This window comes from Mus pahari, chromosome 23, assembly GCF_900095145.1.
Source record: "Mus pahari chromosome 23, PAHARI_EIJ_v1.1, whole genome shotgun sequence".
NCBI classification, from domain to species: domain Eukaryota; kingdom Metazoa; phylum Chordata; class Mammalia; order Rodentia; family Muridae; genus Mus; species Mus pahari.
The window spans coordinates 7,590,878-7,594,014 of record NC_034612.1 but is presented as its reverse complement, the minus strand read 5'-3'; positions in this window follow the sequence as shown (position 1 = coordinate 7,594,014).

Genomic DNA, 3,137 nt, shown 5'->3' with positions numbered 1-3,137 from the left:
GTTTCACAGGAGCACCTTAGAGACCTCAGTATGAGGCTGGGCAGATGGCTCAGTGGGTAAAGAGCTTGCCCAGAAGGATGGGGACCTGAGTTTGACAAACACACACCCCTGCCCCCGGCAGTGGAGCACTAGTGTGATCCTGGAGCTGGGAGGTGGAGACAGGAGGATTCCTGGGACTTGCTGGTCAGTCAACCTAACGAATTCATGGGCTCCAGGCCAGTGAGATACGAGGTCTCAAAATCAAGGTGAAGGTACCTGGGAGCAACACCTGAAGGTGTGGTAAAGCTCCCACCCCCACCCCCAAGTAAGGACACACAGGCACTTGCCCACCCACAAGTGTATATCCGCACACACGCACATCTGTGAGTATGATCATGGGGACTGCTGTGTCTATACCACATTCATCTTTCCAGGAAAGTACATTTGTGCACCCCCTCCCCCCGGTGGATGTTGCTAGCTTACACCACAGTGGAGTTTGCAACCACTCAATGAAAGACTGGATCATCTGACCAGTACTGGCCAGTGTAGTGTTGGTGGCTGTGGTTGGAGGCAATGGTCTGCATGTGGTTTGGGTTCATTTTGGTCTGGCTTTCCTGTCCACACATATGGAAAAACCTTCTATCTGACCTTGAACCTTACTAGAAGCCTCCAAGGTGCCTCTTAGAGGAGCCCAACTTAGACTCACAGCCCCAGGTGCCTGAAGATAAGTATTTATGTACATGGTAGAGTTCGGGGGATACTTTGTTACACAGTATCATCAGGGCAGTTAGCAACCATTGTTCCTCGCTCTCCAGCTTCCTTCCATCCAAAAGACAACAGCAGAGTTCAGACCTGGAGTGACAGCAGCGGATGCAGTAATTCTCAAATTCTTTATTGGCATTAATAACTCAGACACTAGATTCTCACTAACATTGCACTAAACACAAGAAACAACAGGCTTGCCGGCTCACAGGCTCACAGACTGTCCAACAGCCAAGGTTAGAAATACTTTTTTTTTTTTAGAAGTATAGAAAACTTTATAAATGATCTATACAAATATACATAGTGGACCACCCACCCACCCATCTGCCTATCCATCCATCTTTCTATACACCCACCCACCCAGTTATCTACCCGCCTGCCTATACAGCCACCCACCCTCCATCCAATCATCCATCTATCCATTCACCCATTCATCCATCCACTCGCCTACCCACATATCCATCAACCTAACCATTCACTCATTCATCCACCACCCACCTGTCCATCTGTCCATCCATCTATCCATCCATCCATCATCCATCCATCCACCTTCCCATCTATCTATCCATCCATCCATCCATCCACTCACCTATCCACTAATACATTAACCTACCAACCTATCCATCCATCCATCCATCCATCCATCCATTCATCCACCCACTCACCCTTCTACCCACATACTTAATCATCTACTTGCCTATGTATCCACCCACCCACCTACCCACCCATTCATCCATCCATTCATTTATTCACATACCTATCCATTCATCCATCTATCCACTTATCCACATACCTATCCATCCACTCACCCACCCATTCATCCATTCATTCAGATACCTATTCACCCACCTACCCATCCACTCATCCATCATCCATCCATCCAGTCATATACCTATCCATCCACTCACCCAACCATCCATCCTGCTTGCCTTCCTGATTGGCATCTAAATCAAATATTCTTTTCCAGCAACATGTTAGCAATGAGAGAGAGAGAGAGAGAGAGAGAGAGAGAGAGAGCAAGACAGATCTAAAAAGGAAAAGGAAGAAACATGTGGTCCAGAAGGAAAATGGAGAATCAAGGTCATACATCAGCTCATTCTGCAACAGTCAGTACAGACAGACATGGAGAAAACAGTGGGCCTGAGGTCCATGGAGGGCTGTACAAGAAGTAGTCTTTATGTATATACACATATATAATATATATAGCATTTATAGGTATATATACTTTGTGTTTTAAAAAAAGGCAACAGAATAATTTACAAAGAGAAAGCCTTTTTACAAGGAGGGATTTTCCTCAGGTTGGTGACATGGAGAGCTGTCCACCTGTTGGGGCATGTGACAGACCCCTAGAAAGATCACTCGGTCAGGGATGTAGGAACAACATGTCTGTAGTGGGAAGCTGGGCTGTCGTGTCTGGCCTGCCGTGGCAAGGCTGCTTGCCTGTGGAGACAGACGTGTGTGCCGCAGATGATGCGCTTGGCTCTGACCTTGGGGCTGTGGGACAGGAGGAAGAAATTCCTGCTTCTACAAAGGCCTTGGTGGTCAGGGGACGGAGACATCTCAATTCTCTCTGGGAGATGCCAGCATCCTGGACCTGGAAGCTATTCCTTAGGAGACCCAACTGTCCCTGTTTATAGTCCCGGGCCATCAGCATCTAAGTGGGTGGGAGATACCCACTGGCTCTCCATTCCATCTCCGTGTGCCTGACAGGGGATATCCTGAGAGGTATACTCGGGGGTTGGGGATTCAGTTGGGTGCCATGGTGACAGAGCCTGGGACATCATGGGGGATGCTTTTTATTAACTGCAGCCATTCCCTTGGGACCCAGCAACACAGCAAGTGCTAAGGGCTTCACAACACTGGAGAAAGTTCAAAGGATGCCCCAGAAGAGTTGTTGGCAAGGTCACGGTCAGCCAGAGGAAGGGGCAGGAGAATTGTGAGTTGAATGAAGCTGAAGCTGAGCTGTGAGCCCCATTATTTACCACCCCACCCCCACCTGGGGGGTTCTACAGATGGACAAGGTGCTGTTTCCTGTGTCTCAAGCCCATACAGATACTTATAATGATAGAAGGCGCCCCAACCCACCAACAAGATGAATTCAGTCTCTCCTGCCCTTTGGGCCCCATTACAGATTCAGTCTAGGACTCACCATGACCCCTGGGTCACTGACAGACTCTCTGCCCATCACATTCAATATCTCTCTGGAGAATTATGTGGGGTGTGGAGGGTTTTCCATCAACACATCTCTGTGTCAATACTCCAGCGGCTTATTCATAGAATGAAGCACACTGGAGAGAGAGAGAGAGAGAGAGAGAGAGAGAGAGAGAGAGAGAGAGAGAGAGAGAGAGAGAGAAAGAAGAAGAAACTGTGATTTGAGGTTTAGCAGAGCCACCAGA